The following is a 20,429-nucleotide window of genomic DNA, read 5'->3' on the forward strand; positions in this document are numbered from 1 at the left end:
CCAAAACATGTTTATTTCTGCTGAAAAACACGTTTTGACAATTTCTGTACACTGGGGTTAAGGGCTGACTCAATGTGCTCTTCTGAGCCAGGCAGTTACACAGCGATTCTAAGGGCTGACAAAACGCGTTTATTTCGGGCTGAAAAACACGTTTTGAAAACTGTGTTGTTCCTGCCCTATAAGTTACATGGGGGTTACCAAAGTTGCCAAAACGTGTTTATTTCTGCTGAAAAACACGTTTTGACAATTTCTGAGCACTGGGGTTAAGGGCTGACTCAGTGTGCTCTTCTGAGCCAAGCAGTTACACTGCGAATCTAAGAGCTGAGAAAAAGCGTTTATTTCGGGCTGAAAAACACGTTTTAAAAACAGTGTTGTTCCTGCCCTATAAGTTACATGGGGGTTTCCAAAGTTGCCAAAACGTGTTTATTTCTGCTGAAAAACACGTTTTGACAATTTCTGAGCACTGGGGTTAAGGGCTGACTCAATGTGCTCTTCTGAGCCAGGCAGTTACACTGCGAATCTAAGAGCTGAGAAAAAGCGTTTATTTCTGGCTGAAAAACACGTTTTGAAAACTGTGCTGTTCCTGCCCTTTAAGTTACATGGGGGTTACCAAAGTTGCCAAAACATGTTTATTTCTGCTGAAAAACACGTTTTGACAATTTCTGTACACTGGGGTTAAGGGCTGACTCAATGTGCTCTTCTGAGCCAGGCAGTTACACAGCGATTCTAAGGGCTGACAAAACGCGTTTATTTCGGGCTGAAAAACACGTTTTGAAAACTGTGTTGTTCCTGCCCTATAAGTTACATGGGGGTTACCAAAGTTGCCAAAACGTGTTTATTTCTGCTGAAAAACACGTTTTGACAATTTCTGAGCACTGGGGTTAAGGGCTGACTCAGTGTGCTCTTCTGAGCCAAGCAGTTACACTGCGAATCTAAGAGCTGAGAAAAAGCGTTTATTTCGGGTTGAAAAACACGTTTTGAAAACAGTGTTGTTCCTGCCTTATAAGTTACATGGGGGTTACCAAAGTTGCCAAAACGTGTTTATTTCTGCTGAAAAACACGTTTTGACAATTTCTGAGCACTGGGGTTAAGGGCTGACTCAGTGTGCTCTTCTGAGCCAGGCAGTTACACTGCGAATCTAAGAGCTGAGAAAAAGCGTTTATTTCGGGCTGAAAAACACGTTTTGAAAACTGTGCTGTTCCTGCCCTATAAGTTACATGGGGGTTACCAAAGTTGCCAAAACATGTTTATTTCTGCTGAAAAACACGTTTTGACAATTTCTGTACACTGGGGTTAAGGGCTGACTCAATGTGCTCTTCTGTGCCAGGCAGTTACACAGCGATTCTAAGGGCTGACAAAACGCGTTTATTTCGGGCTGAAAAACTCGTTTTGAAAACTGTGTTGTTCCTGCCCTATAAGTTACATGGGGGTTACCAAAGTTGCCAAAACGTGTTTATTTCTGCTGAAAAACACGTTTTGACAATTTCTGAGCACTGGGGTTAAGGGCTGACTCAGTGTGCTCTTCTGAGCCAAGCAGTTACACTGCGAATCTAAGAGCTGAGAAAAAGCGTTTATTTCGGGCTGAAAAACACGTTTTGAAAACTGTGCTGTTCCTGCCCTATAAGTTACATGGGGGTTACCAAAGTTGCCAAAACATGTTTATTTCTGCTGAAAAACACGTTTTGACAATTTCTGTACACTGGGGTGAAGGGCTGACTCAATGTGCTCTTCTGAGCCAGGCAGTTACACTGCGAATCTAAGAGCTGAGAAAAAGCGTTTATTTCGGGCTGAAAAACACGTTTTGAAAACTGTGCTGTTCCTGCCCTATAAGTTACATGGGGGTTACCAAAGTTGCCAAAACATGTTTATTTCTGCTGAAAAACACGTTTTGACAATTTCTGTACTCTGGGGTTAAGGGCTGACTCAATGTGCTCTTCTGAGCCAGGCAGTTACACAGCGATTCTAAGGGCTGACAAAACGCGTTTATTTCGGGCTGAAAAACACGTTTTGAAAACTGTGTTGTTCCTGCCCTATAAGTTACATGGGGGTTACCAAAGTTGCCAAAACATGTTTATTTCTGCTGAAAAACACGTTTTGACAATTTCTGTACACTGGGGTTAAGGGCTGACTCAATGTGCTCTTCTGTGCCAAGCAGTTACACAGCGATTCTAAGGGCTGACAAAACGCGTTTATTTCGGGCTGAAAAACACGTTTTGAAAACTGTTTTGTTCCTGCCCTATAAGTTACATGGGGGTTACCAAAGTTGCCAAAACGTGTTTATTTCTGCTGAAAAACACGTTTTGACAATTTCTGAGCACTGGGGTTAAGGGCTGACTCAGTGTGCTCTTCTGAGCCAAGCAGTTACACTGCGAATCTAAGAGCTGAGAAAAAGCGTTTATTTCGGGCTGAAAAACACGTTTTGAAAACTGTGCTGTTCCTGCCCTATAAGTTACATGGGGGTTACCAAAGTTGCCAAAACATGTTTATTTCTGCTGAAAAACACGTTTTGACAATTTCTGTACACTGGGGTGAAGGGCTGACTCAATGTGCTCTTCTGAGCCAGGCAGTTACACTGCGAATCTAAGAGCTGAGAAAAAGCGTTTATTTCAGGCTGAAAAACACGTTTTGAAAACTGTGCTGTTCCTGCCCTATAAGTTACATGGGGGTTACCAAAGTTGCCAAAACATGTTTATTTCTGCTGAAAAACACGTTTTGACAATTTCTGTACACTGGGGTTAAGGGCTGACTCAATGTGCTCTTCTGAGCCAGGCAGTTACACAGCGATTCTAAGGGCTGACAAAACGCGTTTATTTCGGGCTGAAAAACACGTTTTGAAAACTGTGTTGTTCCTGCCCTATAAGTTACATGGGGGTTACCAAAGTTGCCAAAACGTGTTTATTTCTGCTGAAAAACACGTTTTGACAATTTCTGAGCACTGGGGTTAAGGGCTGACTCAGTGTGCTCTTCTGAGCCAAGCAGTTACACTGCGAATCTAAGAGCTGAGAAAAAGCGTTTATTTCGGGCTGAAAAACACGTTTTGAAAACAGTGTTGTTCCTGCCCTATAAGTTACATGGGGGTTTCCAAAGTTGCCAAAACGTGTTTATTTCTGCTGAAAAACACGTTTTGACAATTTCTGAGCACTGGGGTTAAGGGCTGACTCAGTGTGCTCTTCTGAGCCAGGCAGTTACACTGCGAATCTAAGAGCTGAGAAAAAGCGTATATTTCGGGCTGAAAAACACGTTTTGAAAACTGTGCTGTTCCTGCCCTATAAGTTACATGGGGGTTACCAAAGTTGCCAAAACATGTTTATTTCTGCTGAAAAACACGTTTTGACAATTTCTGTACACTGGGGTTAAGGGCTGACTCAATGTGCTCTTCTGTGCCAGGCAGTTACACAGCGATTCTAAGGGCTGACAAAACGCGTTTATTTCGGGCTGAAAAACACGTTTTGAAAACTGTGTTGTTCCTGCCCTATAAGTTACATGGGGGTTACCAAAGTTGCCAAAACGTGTTTATTTCTGCTGAAAAACACGTTTTGACAATTTCTGAGCACTGGGGTTAAGGGCTGACTCAGTGTGCTCTTCTGAGCCAAGCAGTTACACTGCGAATCTAAGAGCTGAGAAAAAGCGTTTATTTCGGGCTGAAAAACACGTTTTGAAAACTGTGCTGTTCCTGCCCTATAAGTTACATGGGGGTTACCAAAGTTGCCAAAACATGTTTATTTCTGCTGAAAAACACGTTTTGACAATTTCTGTACACTGGGGTTAAGGGCTGACTCAATGTGCTCTTCTGTGCCAAGCAGTTACACAGCGATTCTAAGGGCTGACAAAACGCGTTTATTTCGGGCTGAAAAACACGTTTTGAAAACTGTTTTGTTCCTGCCCTATAAGTTACATGGGGGTTACCAAAGTTGCCAAAACGTGTTTATTTCTGCTGAAAAACACGTTTTGACAATTTCTGAGCACTGGGGTTAAGGGCTGACTCAGTGTGCTCTTCTGAGCCAAGCAGTTACACTGCGAATCTAAGAGCTGAGAAAAAGCGTTTATTTCGGGCTGAAAAACACGTTTTGAAAACTGTGCTGTTCCTGCCCTATAAGTTACATGGGGGTTACCAAAGTTGCCAAAACATGTTTATTTCTGCTGAAAAACACGTTTTGACAATTTCTGTACACTGGGGTGAAGGGCTGACTCAATGTGCTCTTCTGAGCCAGGCAGTTACACTGCGAATCTAAGAGCTGAGAAAAAGCGTTTATTTCGGGCTGAAAAACACGTTTTGAAAACTGTGCTGTTCCTGCCCTATAAGTTACATGGGGGTTACCAAAGTTGCCAAAACATGTTTATTTCTGCTGAAAAACACGTTTTGACAATTTCTGTACACTGGGGTTAAGGGCTGACTCAATGTGCTCTTCTGTGCCAGGCAGTTACACAGCGATTCTAAGGGCTGACAAAACGCGTTTATTTCGGGCTGAAAAACACGTTTTGAAAACTGTGTTGTTCCTGCCCTATAAGTTACATGGGGGTTACCAAAGTTGCCAAAACGTGTTTATTTCAGCTGAAAAACACGTTTTGACAATTTCTGAGCACTGGGGTTAAGGGCTGACTCAGTGTGCTCTTCTGAGCCAAGCAGTTACACTGCGAATCTAAGAGCTGAGAAAAAGCGTTTATTTCGGGCTGAAAAACACGTTTTGAAAACTGTGCTGTTCCTGCCCTATAAGTTACATGGGGGTTACCAAAGTTGCCAAAACATGTTTATTTCTGCTGAAAAACACGTTTTGACAATTTCTGTACACTGGGGTGAAGGGCTGACTCAATGTGCTCTTCTGAGCCAGGCAGTTACACTGCGAATCTAAGAGCTGAGAAAAAGCGTTTATTTCGGGCTGAAAAACACGTTTTGAAAACTGTGCTGTTCCTGCCCTATAAGTTACATGGGGGTTACCAAAGTTGCCAAAACATGTTTATTTCTGCTGAAAAACACGTTTTGACAATTTCTGTACACTGGGGTTAAGGGCTGACTCAATGTGCTCTTCTGAGCCAGGCAGTTACACAGCGATTCTAAGGGCTGACAAAACGCGTTTATTTCGGGCTGAAAAACACGTTTTGAAAACTGTGTTGTTCCTGCCCTATAAGTTACATGGGGGTTACCAAAGTTGCCAAAACGTGTTTATTTCTGCTGAAAAACACGTTTTGACAATTTCTGAGCACTGGGGTTAAGGGCTGACTCAGTGTGCTCTTCTGAGCCAAGCAGTTACACTGCGAATCTAAGAGCTGAGAAAAAGCGTTTATTTCGGGCTGAAAAACACGTTTTGAAAACAGTGTTGTTCCTGCCCTATAAGTTACATGGGGGTTTCCAAAGTTGCCAAAACGTGTTTATTTCTGCTGAAAAACACGTTTTGACAATTTCTGAGCACTGGGGTTAAGGGCTGACTCAGTGTGCTCTTCTGAGCCAGGCAGTTACACTGCGAATCTAAGAGCTGAGAAAAAGCGTATATTTCGGGCTGAAAAACACGTTTTGAAAACTGTGCTGTTCCTGCCCTATAAGTTACATGGGGGTTACCAAAGTTGCCAAAACATGTTTATTTCTGCTGAAAAACACGTTTTGACAATTTCTGTACACTGGGGTTAAGGGCTGACTCAATGTGCTCTTCTGAGCCAGGCAGTTACACAGCGATTCTAAGGGCTGACAAAACGCGTTTATTTCGGGCTGAAAAACACGTTTTGAAAACTGTGTTGTTCCTGCCCTATAAGTTACATGGGGGTTACCAAAGTTGCCAAAACGTGTTTATTTCTGCTGAAAAACACGTTTTGACAATTTCTGAGCACTGGGGTTAAGGGCTGACTCAGTGTGCTCTTCTGAGCCAAGCAGTTACACTGCGAATCTAAGAGCTGAGAAAAAGCGTTTATTTCGGGTTGAAAAACACGTTTTGAAAACAGTGTTGTTCCTGCCTTATAAGTTACATGGGGGTTACCAAAGTTGCCAAAACGTGTTTATTTCTGCTGAAAAACACGTTTTGACAATTTCTGAGCACTGGGGTTAAGGGCTGACTCAGTGTGCTCTTCTGAGCCAGGCAGTTACACTGCGAATCTAAGAGCTGAGAAAAAGCGTTTATTTCGGGCTGAAAAACACGTTTTGAAAACTGTGCTGTTCCTGCCCTATAAGTTACATGGGGGTTACCAAAGTTGCCAAAACATGTTTATTTCTGCTGAAAAACACGTTTTGACAATTTCTGTACTCTGGGGTTAAGGGCTGACTCAATGTGCTCTTCTGAGCCAGGCAGTTACACAGCGATTCTAAGGGCTGACAAAACGCGTTTATTTCGGGCTGAAAAACACGTTTTGAAAACTGTGTTGTTCCTGCCCTATAAGTTACATGGGGGTTACCAAAGTTGCCAAAACATGTTTATTTCTGCTGAAAAACACGTTTTGACAATTTCTGTACACTGGGGTTAAGGGCTGACTCAATGTGCTCTTCTGTGCCAAGCAGTTACACAGCGATTCTAAGGGCTGACAAAACGCGTTTATTTCGGGCTGAAAAACACGTTTTGAAAACTGTTTTGTTCCTGCCCTATAAGTTACATGGGGGTTACCAAAGTTGCCAAAACGTGTTTATTTCTGCTGAAAAACACGTTTTGACAATTTCTGAGCACTGGGGTTAAGGGCTGACTCAGTGTGCTCTTCTGAGCCAAGCAGTTACACTGCGAATCTAAGAGCTGAGAAAAAGCGTTTATTTCGGGCTGAAAAACACGTTTTGAAAACTGTGCTGTTCCTGCCCTATAAGTTACATGGGGGTTACCAAAGTTGCCAAAACATGTTTATTTCTGCTGAAAAACACGTTTTGACAATTTCTGTACACTGGGGTGAAGGGCTGACTCAATGTGCTCTTCTGAGCCAGGCAGTTACACTGCGAATCTAAGAGCTGAGAAAAAGCGTTTATTTCGGGCTGAAAAACACGTTTTGAAAACTGTGCTGTTCCTGCCCTATAAGTTACATGGGGGTTACCAAAGTTGCCAAAACATGTTTATTTCTGCTGAAAAACACGTTTTGACAATTTCTGTACACTGGGGTTAAGGGCTGACTCAATGTGCTCTTCTGTGCCAGGCAGTTACACAGCGATTCTAAGGGCTGACAAAACGCGTTTATTTCGGGCTGAAAAACACGTTTTGAAAATTGTGTTGTTCCTGCCCTATAAGTTACATGGGGGTTACCAAAGTTGCCAAAACGTGTTTATTTCAGCTGAAAAACACGTTTTGACAATTTCTGAGCACTGGGGTTAAGGGCTGACTCAGTGTGCTCTTCTGAGCCAAGCAGTTACACTGCGAATCTAAGAGCTGAGAAAAAGCGTTTATTTCGGGCTGAAAAACACGTTTTGAAAACTGTGCTGTTCCTGCCCTATAAGTTACATGGGGGTTACCAAAGTTGCCAAAACATGTTTATTTCTGCTGAAAAACACGTTTTGACAATTTCTGTACACTGGGGTGAAGGGCTGACTCAATGTGCTCTTCTGAGCCAGGCAGTTACACTGCGAATCTAAGAGCTGAGAAAAAGCGTTTATTTCGGGCTGAAAAACACGTTTTGAAAACTGTGCTGTTCCTGCCCTATAAGTTACATGGGGGTTACCAAAGTTGCCAAAACATGTTTATTTCTGCTGAAAAACACGTTTTGACAATTTCTGTACACTGGGGTTAAGGGCTGACTCAATGTGCTCTTCTGAGCCAGGCAGTTACACAGCGATTCTAAGGGCTGACAAAACGCGTTTATTTCGGGCTGAAAAACACGTTTTGAAAACTGTGTTGTTCCTGCCCTATAAGTTACATGGGGGTTACCAAAGTTGCCAAAACGTGTTTATTTCTGCTGAAAAACACGTTTTGACAATTTCTGTACACTGGGGTTAAGGGCTGACTCAATGTGCTCTTCTGAGCCAGGCAGTTACACAGCGATTCTAAGGGCTGACAAAACGCGTTTATTTCGGGCTGAAAAACACGTTTTGAAAACTGTGTTGTTCCTGCCCTATAAGTTACATGGGGGTTACCAAAGTTGCCAAAACGTGTTTATTTCTGCTGAAAAACACGTTTTGACAATTTCTGAGCACTGGGGTTAAGGGCTGACTCAGTGTGCTCTTCTGAGCCAAGCAGTTACACTGCGAATCTAAGAGCTGAGAAAAAGCGTTTATTTCGGGTTGAAAAACACGTTTTGAAAACAGTGTTGTTCCTGCCTTATAAGTTACATGGGGGTTACCAAAGTTGCCAAAACGTGTTTATTTCTGCTGAAAAACACGTTTTGACAATTTCTGAGCACTGGGGTTAAGGGCTGACTCAGTGTGCTCTTCTGAGCCAGGCAGTTACACTGCGAATCTAAGAGCTGAGAAAAAGCGTTTATTTCGGGCTGAAAAACACGTTTTGAAAACTGTGCTGTTCCTGCCCTATAAGTTACATGGGGGTTACCAAAGTTGCCAAAACATGTTTATTTCTGCTGAAAAACACGTTTTGACAATTTCTGTACACTGGGGTTAAGGGCTGACTCAATGTGCTCTTCTGTGCCAGGCAGTTACACAGCGATTCTAAGGGCTGACAAAACGCGTTTATTTCGGGCTGAAAAACACGTTTTGAAAACTGTGTTGTTCCTGCCCTATAAGTTACATGGGGGTTACCAAAGTTGCCAAAACGTGTTTATTTCTGCTGAAAAACACGTTTTGACAATTTCTGAGCACTGGGGTTAAGGGCTGACTCAGTGTGCTCTTCTGAGCCAAGCAGTTACACTGCGAATCTAAGAGCTGAGAAAAAGCGTTTATTTCGGGCTGAAAAACACGTTTTGAAAACTGTGCTGTTCCTGCCCTATAAGTTACATGGGGGTTACCAAAGTTGCCAAAACATGTTTATTTCTGCTGAAAAACACGTTTTGACAATTTCTGTACACTGGGGTGAAGGGCTGACTCAATGTGCTCTTCTGAGCCAGGCAGTTACACTGCGAATCTAAGAGCTGAGAAAAAGCGTTTATTTCGGGCTGAAAAACACGTTTTGAAAACTGTGCTGTTCCTGCCCTATAAGTTACATGGGGGTTACCAAAGTTGCCAAAACATGTTTATTTCTGCTGAAAAACACGTTTTGACAATTTCTGTACTCTGGGGTTAAGGGCTGACTCAATGTGCTCTTCTGAGCCAGGCAGTTACACAGCGATTCTAAGGGCTGACAAAACGCGTTTATTTCGGGCTGAAAAACACGTTTTGAAAACTGTGTTGTTCCTGCCCTATAAGTTACATGGGGGTTACCAAAGTTGCCAAAACATGTTTATTTCTGCTGAAAAACACGTTTTGACAATTTCTGTACACTGGGGTTAAGGGCTGACTCAATGTGCTCTTCTGTGCCAAGCAGTTACACAGCGATTCTAAGGGCTGACAAAACGCGTTTATTTCGGGCTGAAAAACACGTTTTGAAAACTGTTTTGTTCCTGCCCTATAAGTTACATGGGGGTTACCAAAGTTGCCAAAACGTGTTTATTTCTGCTGAAAAACACGTTTTGACAATTTCTGAGCACTGGGGTTAAGGGCTGACTCAGTGTGCTCTTCTGAGCCAAGCAGTTACACTGCGAATCTAAGAGCTGAGAAAAAGCGTTTATTTCGGGCTGAAAAACACGTTTTGAAAACTGTGCTGTTCCTGCCCTATAAGTTACATGGGGGTTACCAAAGTTGCCAAAACATGTTTATTTCTGCTGAAAAACACGTTTTGACAATTTCTGTACACTGGGGTGAAGGGCTGACTCAATGTGCTCTTCTGAGCCAGGCAGTTACACTGCGAATCTAAGAGCTGAGAAAAAGCGTTTATTTCAGGCTGAAAAACACGTTTTGAAAACTGTGCTGTTCCTGCCCTATAAGTTACATGGGGGTTACCAAAGTTGCCAAAACATGTTTATTTCTGCTGAAAAACACGTTTTGACAATTTCTGTACACTGGGGTTAAGGGCTGACTCAATGTGCTCTTCTGAGCCAGGCAGTTACACAGCGATTCTAAGGGCTGACAAAACGCGTTTATTTCGGGCTGAAAAACACGTTTTGAAAACTGTGTTGTTCCTGCCCTATAAGTTACATGGGGGTTACCAAAGTTGCCAAAACGTGTTTATTTCTGCTGAAAAACACGTTTTGACAATTTCTGAGCACTGGGGTTAAGGGCTGACTCAGTGTGCTCTTCTGAGCCAAGCAGTTACACTGCGAATCTAAGAGCTGAGAAAAAGCGTTTATTTCGGGCTGAAAAACACGTTTTGAAAACAGTGTTGTTCCTGCCCTATAAGTTACATGGGGGTTTCCAAAGTTGCCAAAACGTGTTTATTTCTGCTGAAAAACACGTTTTGACAATTTCTGAGCACTGGGGTTAAGGGCTGACTCAGTGTGCTCTTCTGAGCCAGGCAGTTACACTGCGAATCTAAGAGCTGAGAAAAAGCGTATATTTCGGGCTGAAAAACACGTTTTGAAAACTGTGCTGTTCCTGCCCTATAAGTTACATGGGGGTTACCAAAGTTGCCAAAACATGTTTATTTCTGCTGAAAAACACGTTTTGACAATTTCTGTACACTGGGGTTAAGGGCTGACTCAATGTGCTCTTCTGAGCCAGGCAGTTACACAGCGATTCTAAGGGCTGACAAAACGCGTTTATTTCGGGCTGAAAAACACGTTTTGAAAACTGTGTTGTTCCTGCCCTATAAGTTACATGGGGGTTACCAAAGTTGCCAAAACGTGTTTATTTCTGCTGAAAAACACGTTTTGACAATTTCTGAGCACTGGGGTTAAGGGCTGACTCAGTGTGCTCTTCTGAGCCAAGCAGTTACACTGCGAATCTAAGAGCTGAGAAAAAGCGTTTATTTCGGGTTGAAAAACACGTTTTGAAAACTGTGCTGTTCCTGCCCTATAAGTTACATGGGGGTTACCAAAGTTGCCAAAACATGTTTATTTCTGCTGAAAAACACGTTTTGACAATTTCTGTACACTGGGGTTAAGGGCTGACTCAATGTGCTCTTCTGTGCCAGGCAGTTACACAGCGATTCTAAGGGCTGACAAAACGCGTTTATTTCGGGCTGAAAAACACGTTTTGAAAACTGTGTTGTTCCTGCCCTATAAGTTACATGGGGGTTACCAAAGTTGCCAAAACGTGTTTATTTCTGCTGAAAAACACGTTTTGACAATTTCTGAGCACTGGGGTTAAGGGCTGACTCAGTGTGCTCTTCTGAGCCAAGCAGTTACACTGCGAATCTAAGAGCTGAGAAAAAGCGTTTATTTCGGGCTGAAAAACACGTTTTGAAAACTGTGCTGTTCCTGCCCTATAAGTTACATGGGGGTTACCAAAGTTGCCAAAACATGTTTATTTCTGCTGAAAAACACGTTTTGACAATTTCTGTACACTGGGGTGAAGGGCTGACTCAATGTGCTCTTCTGAGCCAGGCAGTTACACTGCGAATCTAAGAGCTGAGAAAAAGCGTTTATTTTGGGCTGAAAAACACGTTTTGAAAACTGTGCTGTTCCTGCCCTATAAGTTACATGGGGGTTACCAAAGTTGCCAAAACATGTTTATTTCTGCTGAAAAACACGTTTTGACAATTTCTGTACTCTGGGGTTAAGGGCTGACTCAATGTGCTCTTCTGAGCCAGGCAGTTACACAGCGATTCTAAGGGCTGACAAAACGCGTTTATTTCGGGCTGAAAAACACGTTTTGAAAACTGTGTTGTTCCTGCCCTATAAGTTACATGGGGGTTACCAAAGTTGCCAAAACATGTTTATTTCTGCTGAAAAACACGTTTTGACAATTTCTGTACACTGGGGTTAAGGGCTGACTCAATGTGCTCTTCTGTGCCAAGCAGTTACACAGCGATTCTAAGGGCTGACAAAACGCGTTTATTTCGGGCTGAAAAACACGTTTTGAAAACTGTTTTGTTCCTGCCCTATAAGTTACATGGGGGTTACCAAAGTTGCCAAAACGTGTTTATTTCTGCTGAAAAACACGTTTTGACAATTTCTGAGCACTGGGGTTAAGGGCTGACTCAGTGTGCTCTTCTGAGCCAAGCAGTTACACTGCGAATCTAAGAGCTGAGAAAAAGCGTTTATTTCGGGCTGAAAAACACGTTTTGAAAACTGTGCTGTTCCTGCCCTATAAGTTACATGGGGGTTACCAAAGTTGCCAAAACATGTTTATTTCTGCTGAAAAACACGTTTTGACAATTTCTGTACACTGGGGTGAAGGGCTGACTCAATGTGCTCTTCTGAGCCAGGCAGTTACACTGCGAATCTAAGAGCTGAGAAAAAGCGTTTATTTCGGGCTGAAAAACACGTTTTGAAAACTGTGCTGTTCCTGCCCTATAAGTTACATGGGGGTTACCAAAGTTGCCAAAACATGTTTATTTCTGCTGAAAAACACGTTTTGACAATTTCTGTACACTGGGGTTAAGGGCTGACTCAATGTGCTCTTCTGTGCCAGGCAGTTACACAGCGATTCTAAGGGCTGACAAAACGCGTTTAATTCGGGCTGAAAAACACGTTTTGAAAACTGTGTTGTTCCTGCCCTATAAGTTACATGGGGGTTACCAAAGTTGCCAAAACGTGTTTATTTCAGCTGAAAAACACGTTTTGACAATTTCTGAGCACTGGGGTTAAGGGCTGACTCAGTGTGCTCTTCTGAGCCAAGCAGTTACACTGCGAATCTAAGAGCTGAGAAAAAGCGTTTATTTCGGGCTGAAAAACACGTTTTGAAAACTGTGCTGTTCCTGCCCTATAAGTTACATGGGGGTTACCAAAGTTGCCAAAACATGTTTATTTCTGCTGAAAAACACGTTTTGACAATTTCTGTACACTGGGGTGAAGGGCTGACTCAATGTGCTCTTCTGAGCCAGGCAGTTACACTGCGAATCTAAGAGCTGAGAAAAAGCGTTTATTTCGGGCTGAAAAACACGTTTTGAAAACTGTGCTGTTCCTGCCCTATAAGTTACATGGGGGTTACCAAAGTTGCCAAAACATGTTTATTTCTGCTGAAAAACACGTTTTGACAATTTCTGTACACTGGGGTTAAGGGCTGACTCAATGTGCTCTTCTGAGCCAGGCAGTTACACAGCGATTCTAAGGGCTGACAAAACGCGTTTATTTCGGGCTGAAAAACACGTTTTGAAAACTGTGTTGTTCCTGCCCTATAAGTTACATGGGGGTTACCAAAGTTGCCAAAACGTGTTTATTTCTGCTGAAAAACACGTTTTGACAATTTCTGAGCACTGGGGTTAAGGGCTGACTCAGTGTGCTCTTCTGAGCCAAGCAGTTACACTGCGAATCTAAGAGCTGAGAAAAAGCGTTTATTTCGGGCTGAAAAACACGTTTTGAAAACAGTGTTGTTCCTGCCCTATAAGTTACATGGGGGTTTCCAAAGTTGCCAAAACGTGTTTATTTCTGCTGAAAAACACGTTTTGACAATTTCTGAGCACTGGGGTTAAGGGCTGACTCAGTGTGCTCTTCTGAGCCAGGCAGTTACACTGCGAATCTAAGAGCTGAGAAAAAGCGTATATTTCGGGCTGAAAAACACGTTTTGAAAACTGTGCTGTTCCTGCCCTATAAGTTACATGGGGGTTACCAAAGTTGCCAAAACATGTTTATTTCTGCTGAAAAACACGTTTTGACAATTTCTGTACACTGGGGTTAAGGGCTGACTCAATGTGCTCTTCTGAGCCAGGCAGTTACACAGCGATTCTAAGGGCTGACAAAACGCGTTTATTTCGGGCTGAAAAACACGTTTTGAAAACTGTGTTGTTCCTGCCCTATAAGTTACATGGGGGTTACCAAAGTTGCCAAAACGTGTTTATTTCTGCTGAAAAACACGTTTTGACAATTTCTGTACACTGGGGTTAAGGGCTGACTCAATGTGCTCTTCTGAGCCAGGCAGTTACACAGCGATTCTAAGGGCTGACAAAACGCGTTTATTTCGGGCTGAAAAACACGTTTTGAAAACTGTGTTGTTCCTGCCCTATAAGTTACATGGGGGTTACCAAAGTTGCCAAAACGTGTTTATTTCTGCTGAAAAACACGTTTTGACAATTTCTGAGCACTGGGGTTAAGGGCTGACTCAGTGTGCTCTTCTGAGCCAAGCAGTTACACTGCGAATCTAAGAGCTGAGAAAAAGCGTTTATTTCGGGTTGAAAAACACGTTTTGAAAACAGTGTTGTTCCTGCCTTATAAGTTACATGGGGGTTACCAAAGTTGCCAAAACGTGTTTATTTCTGCTGAAAAACACGTTTTGACAATTTCTGAGCACTGGGGTTAAGGGCTGACTCAGTGTGCTCTTCTGAGCCAGGCAGTTACACTGCGAATCTAAGAGCTGAGAAAAAGCGTTTATTTCGGGCTGAAAAACACGTTTTGAAAACTGTGCTGTTCCTGCCCTATAAGTTACATGGGGGTTACCAAAGTTGCCAAAACATGTTTATTTCTGCTGAAAAACACGTTTTGACAATTTCTGTACACTGGGGTTAAGGGCTGACTCAATGTGCTCTTCTGTGCCAGGCAGTTACACAGCGATTCTAAGGGCTGACAAAACGCGTTTATTTCGGGCTGAAAAACACGTTTTGAAAACTGTGCTGTTCCTGCCCTATAAGTTACATGGGGGTTACCAAAGTTGCCAAAACATGTTTATTTCTGCTGAAAAACACGTTTTGACAATTTCTGTACACTGGGGTGAAGGGCTGACTCAATGTGCTCTTCTGAGCCAGGCAGTTACACTGCGAATCTAAGAGCTGAGAAAAAGCGTTTATTTCGGGCTGAAAAACACGTTTTGAAAACTGTGCTGTTCCTGCCCTATAAGTTACATGGGGGTTACCAAAGTTGCCAAAACATGTTTATTTCTGCTGAAAAACACGTTTTGACAATTTCTGTACTCTGGGGTTAAGGGCTGACTCAATGTGCTCTTCTGAGCCAGGCAGTTACACAGCGATTCTAAGGGCTGACAAAACGCGTTTATTTCGGGCTGAAAAACACGTTTTGAAAACTGTGTTGTTCCTGCCCTATAAGTTACATGGGGGTTACCAAAGTTGCCAAAACATGTTTATTTCTGCTGAAAAACACGTTTTGACAATTTCTGTACACTGGGGTTAAGGGCTGACTCAATGTGCTCTTCTGTGCCAAGCAGTTACACAGCGATTCTAAGGGCTGACAAAACGCGTTTATTTCGGGCTGAAAAACACGTTTTGAAAACTGTTTTGTTCCTGCCCTATAAGTTACATGGGGGTTACCAAAGTTGCCAAAACGTGTTTATTTCTGCTGAAAAACACGTTTTGACAATTTCTGAGCACTGGGGTTAAGGGCTGACTCAGTGTGCTCTTCTGAGCCAAGCAGTTACACTGCGAATCTAAGAGCTGAGAAAAAGCGTTTATTTCGGGCTGAAAAACACGTTTTGAAAACTGTGCTGTTCCTGCCCTATAAGTTACATGGGGGTTACCAAAGTTGCCAAAACATGTTTATTTCTGCTGAAAAACACGTTTTGACAATTTCTGTACACTGGGGTGAAGGGCTGACTCAATGTGCTCTTCTGAGCCAGGCAGTTACACTGCGAATCTAAGAGCTGAGAAAAAGCGTTTATTTCAGGCTGAAAAACACGTTTTGAAAACTGTGCTGTTCCTGCCCTATAAGTTACATGGGGGTTACCAAAGTTGCCAAAACATGTTTATTTCTGCTGAAAAACACGTTTTGACAATTTCTGTACACTGGGGTTAAGGGCTGACTCAATGTGCTCTTCTGAGCCAGGCAGTTACACAGCGATTCTAAGGGCTGACAAAACGCGTTTATTTCGGGCTGAAAAACACGTTTTGAAAACTGTGTTGTTCCTGCCCTATAAGTTACATGGGGGTTACCAAAGTTGCCAAAACGTGTTTATTTCTGCTGAAAAACACATTTTGACAATTTCTGAGCACTGGGGTTAAGGGCTGACTCAGTGTGCTCTTCTGAGCCAAGCAGTTACACTGCGAATCTAAGAGCTGAGAAAAAGCGTTTATTTCGGGCTGAAAAACACGTTTTGAAAACAGTGTTGTTCCTGCCCTATAAGTTACATGGGGGTTTCCAAAGTTGCCAAAACGTGTTTATTTCTGCTGAAAAACACGTTTTGACAATTTCTGAGCACTGGGGTTAAGGGCTGACTCAGTGTGCTCTTCTGAGCCAGGCAGTTACACTGCGAATCTAAGAGCTGAGAAAAAGCGTATATTTCGGGCTGAAAAACACGTTTTGAAAACTGTGCTGTTCCTGCCCTATAAGTTACATGGGGGTTACCAAAGTTGCCAAAACATGTTTATTTCTGCTGAAAAACACGTTTTGACAATTTCTGTACACTGGGGTTAAGGGCTGACTCAATGTGCTCTTCTGAGCCAGGCAGTTACACAGCGATTCTAAGGGCTGACAAAACGCGTTTATTTCGGGCTGAAAAACACGTTTTGAAAACTGTGTTGTTCCTGCCCTATAAGTTACATGGGGGTTACCAAAGTTGCCAAAACGTGTTTATTTCTGCTGAAAAACACGTTTTGACAATTTCTGAGCACTGGGGTTAAGGGCTGACTCAGTGTGCTCTTCTGAGCCAAGCAGTTACACTGCGAATCTAAGAGCTGAGAAAAAGCGTTTATTTCGGGTTGAAAAACACGTTTTGAAAACTGTGCTGTTCCTGCCCTATAAGTTACATGGGGGTTACCAAAGTTGCCAAAACATGTTTATTTCTGCTGAAAAACACGTTTTGACAATTTCTGTACACTGGGGTTAAGGGCTGACTCAATGTGCTCTTCTGTGCCAGGCAGTTACACAGCGATTCTAAGGGCTGACAAAACGCGTTTATTTCGGGCTGAAAAACACGTTTTGAAAACTGTGTTGTTCCTGCCCTATAAGTTACATGGGGGTTACCAAAGTTGCCAAAACGTGTTTATTTCTGCTGAAAAACACGTTTTGACAATTTCTGAGCACTGGGGTTAAGGGCTGACTCAGTGTGCTCTTCTGAGCCAAGCAGTTACACTGCGAATCTAAGAGCTGAGAAAAAGCGTTTATTTCGGGCTGAAAAACACGTTTTGAAAACTGTGCTGTTCCTGCCCTATAAGTTACATGGGGGTTACCAAAGTTGCCAAAACATGTTTATTTCTGCTGAAAAACACGTTTTGACAATTTCTGTACACTGGGGTGAAGGGCTGACTCAATGTGCTCTTCTGAGCCAGGCAGTTACACTGCGAATCTAAGAGCTGAGAAAAAGCGTTTATTTCGGGCTGAAAAACACGTTTTGAAAACTGTGCTGTTCCTGCCCTATAAGTTACATGGGGGTTACCAAAGTTGCCAAAACATGTTTATTTCTGCTGAAAAACACGTTTTGACAATTTCTGTACTCTGGGGTTAAGGGCTGACTCAATGTGCTCTTCTGAGCCAGGCAGTTACACAGCGATTCTAAGGGCTGACAAAACGCGTTTATTTCGGGCTGAAAAACACGTTTTGAAAACTGTGTTGTTCCTGCCCTATAAGTTACATGGGGGTTACCAAAGTTGCCAAAACATGTTTATTTCTGCTGAAAAACACGTTTTGACAATTTCTGTACACTGGGGTTAAGGGCTGACTCAATGTGCTCTTCTGTGCCAAGCAGTTACACAGCGATTCTAAGGGCTGACAAAACGCGTTTATTTCGGGCTGAAAAACACGTTTTGAAAACTGTTTTGTTCCTGCCCTATAAGTTACATGGGGGTTACCAAAGTTGCCAAAACGTGTTTATTTCTGCTGAAAAACACGTTTTGACAATTTCTGAGCACTGGGGTTAAGGGCTGACTCAGTGTGCTCTTCTGAGCCAAGCAGTTACACTGCGAATCTAAGAGCTGAGAAAAAGCGTTTATTTCGGGCTGAAAAACACGTTTTGAAAACTGTGCTGTTCCTGCCCTATAAGTTACATGGGGGTTACCAAAGTTGCCAAAACATGTTTATTTCTGCTGAAAAACACGTTTTGACAATTTCTGTACACTGGGGTGAAGGGCTGACTCAATGTGCTCTTCTGAGCCAGGCAGTTACACTGCGAATCTAAGAGCTGAGAAAAAGCGTTTATTTCGGGCTGAAAAACACGTTTTGAAAACTGTGCTGTTCCTGCCCTATAAGTTACATGGGGGTTACCAAAGTTGCCAAAACATGTTTATTTCTGCTGAAAAACACGTTTTGACAATTTCTGTACACTGGGGTTAAGGGCTGACTCAATGTGCTCTTCTGTGCCAGGCAGTTACACAGCGATTCTAAGGGCTGACAAAACGCGTTTAATTCGGGCTGAAAAACACGTTTTGAAAACTGTGTTGTTCCTGCCCTATAAGTTACATGGGGGTTACCAAAGTTGCCAAAACGTGTTTATTTCAGCTGAAAAACACGTTTTGACAATTTCTGAGCACTGGGGTTAAGGGCTGACTCAGTGTGCTCTTCTGAGCCAAGCAGTTACACTGCGAATCTAAGAGCTGAGAAAAAGCGTTTATTTCGGGCTGAAAAACACGTTTTGAAAACTGTGCTGTTCCTGCCCTATAAGTTACATGGGGGTTACCAAAGTTGCCAAAACATGTTTATTTCTGCTGAAAAACACGTTTTGACAATTTCTGTACACTGGGGTGAAGGGCTGACTCAATGTGCTCTTCTGAGCCAGGCAGTTACACTGCGAATCTAAGAGCTGAGAAAAAGCGTTTATTTCGGGCTGAAAAACACGTTTTGAAAACTGTGCTGTTCCTGCCCTATAAGTTACATGGGGGTTACCAAAGTTGCCAAAACATGTTTATTTCTGCTGAAAAACACGTTTTGACAATTTCTGTACACTGGGGTTAAGGGCTGACTCAATGTGCTCTTCTGAGCCAGGCAGTTACACAGCGATTCTAAGGGCTGACAAAACGCGTTTATTTCGGGCTGAAAAACACGTTTTGAAAACTGTGTTGTTCCTGCCCTATAAGTTACATGGGGGTTACCAAAGTTGCCAAAACGTGTTTATTTCTGCTGAAAAACACGTTTTGACAATTTCTGAGCACTGGGGTTAAGGGCTGACTCAGTGTGCTCTTCTGAGCCAAGCAGTTACACTGCGAATCTAAGAGCTGAGAAAAAGCGTTTATTTCGGGCTGAAAAACACGTTTTGAAAACAGTGTTGTTCCTGCCCTATAAGTTACATGGGGGTTTCCAAAGTTGCCAAAACGTGTTTATTTCTGCTGAAAAACACGTTTTGACAATTTCTGAGCACTGGGGTTAAGGGCTGACTCAGTGTGCTCTTCTGAGCCAGGCAGTTACACTGCGAATCTAAGAGCTGAGAAAAAGCGTATATTTCGGGCTGAAAAACACGTTTTGAAAACTGTGCTGTTCCTGCCCTATAAGTTACATGGGGGTTACCAAAGTTGCCAAAACATGTTTATTTCTGCTGAAAAACACGTTTTGACAATTTCTGTACACTGGGGTTAAGGGCTGACTCAATGTGCTCTTCTGAGCCAGGCAGTTACACAGCGATTCTAAGGGCTGACAAAACGCGTTTATTTCGGGCTGAAAAACACGTTTTGAAAATTGTGTTGTTCCTGCCCTATAAGTTACATGGGGGTTACCAAAGTTGCCAAAACATCTTTATTTCTGCTGAAAAACACGTTTTGACAATTTCTGTACACTGGGGTTAAGGGCTGACTCAATGTGCTCTTCTGTGCCAAGCAGTTACACAGCGATTCTAAGGGCTGACAAAACGCGTTTATTTCGGGCTGAAAAACACGTTTTGAAAACTGTGTTGTTCCTGCCCTATAAGTTACATGGGGGTTACCAAAGTTGCCAAAACGTGTTTATTTCTGCTGAAAAACACGTTTTGACAATTTCTGAGCACTGGGGTTAAGGGCTGACTCAGTGTGCTCTTCTGAGCCAAGCAGTTACACTGCGAATCTAAGAGCTGAGAAAAAGCGTTTATTTCGGGCTGAAAAACACGTTTTGAAAACTGTGCTGTTCCTGCCCTATAAGTTACATGGGGGTTACCAAAGTTGCCAAAACATGTTTATTTCTGCTGAAAAACACGTTTTGACAATTTCTGTACACTGGGGTGAAGGGCTGACTCAATGTGCTCTTCTGAGCCAGGCAGTTACACTGCGAATCTAAGAGCTGAGAAAAAGCGTTTATTTCGGGCTGAAAAACACGTTTTGAAAACTGTGCTGTTCCTGCCCTATAAGTTACATGGGGGTTACCAAAGTTGCCAAAACATGTTTATTTCTGCTGAAAAACACGTTTTGACAATTTCTGTACACTGGGGTTAAGGGCTGACTCAATGTGCTCTTCTGAGCCAGGCAGTTACACAGCGATTCTAAGGGCTGACAAAACGCGTTTATTTCGGGCTGAAAAACACGTTTTGAAAACTGTGTTGTTCCTGCCCTATAAGTTACATGGGGGTTTCCAAAGTTGCCAAAACGTGTTTATTTCTGCTGAAAAACACGTTT

The sequence above is a fragment of the Atractosteus spatula genome, chromosome 13, assembly GCF_055471065.1.
Source record: "Atractosteus spatula isolate fAtrSpa1 chromosome 13, fAtrSpa1.hap1, whole genome shotgun sequence".
NCBI lineage: Eukaryota > Metazoa > Chordata > Actinopteri > Semionotiformes > Lepisosteidae > Atractosteus > Atractosteus spatula.